Genomic DNA, 757 nt, shown 5'->3' with positions numbered 1-757 from the left:
ACATTAGTAATATCCAATATCCAACATTGAATATCACTAATGTATCAGATATTGTTACTGTGCTTACCATAACCCCATTACCTTATCCGTGTGAGTTCTGCATGCAGTACTCACATCAGTTTGGTAAATTCTGCTCCAAATGGTAAATTAAATCATCGGTATCTCATTAAATTAGAACATAACCAAACAAAATCAAAGGTAAGTTATGAATTAATCATTCTCATTTGAAAATGTGTGCCATCAAGAGTATGAAGGTATCATTCTCATTTTCACAAAGACCAAATGATAAGTAGGAAAATGGTAGTTAAGAACCAGTAAAACTGGTGTATCTTAAATAAAATATATGTAGTACCGGAAGTCAAAATTAATGCCCCAAAATAAAGATAAATCACACGCGGGTATAGTTATTTTAGTGGATGAAGTTATATGTTTTAAAATTATTATATCAATATGATATTGACACGATACTACGATTTCACTGAATGACATAGATTTTACAAAATTAGTTAGTATTATATTAGAAATGTCTGCATTAGCAAGATCCCCTTCTACTATTAGGATTTCAGAAGTTAGTTTTTGCACCTACGTTAGATCTGTAGGGCATCAATTGGCAAGATGCTTTTTTTCTTGAGCTCTCATTCTAATTTAAATTCATTCAAAATCTTTAGTACTACATTAATAATTTAATATGATATAATCGCAGCATATTTATCACCAAAATAATAAATACTTGTGAAATAAACAGTTTAAATAAAGG

The sequence above is a fragment of the Wolffia australiana genome, chromosome 15 (genome assembly GCF_029677425.1).
Source record: "Wolffia australiana isolate 7733 chromosome 15, ASM2967742v1".
Classification (NCBI taxonomy): domain Eukaryota; kingdom Viridiplantae; phylum Streptophyta; class Magnoliopsida; order Alismatales; family Araceae; genus Wolffia; species Wolffia australiana.
This window is presented reverse-complemented; position numbering follows the sequence as displayed.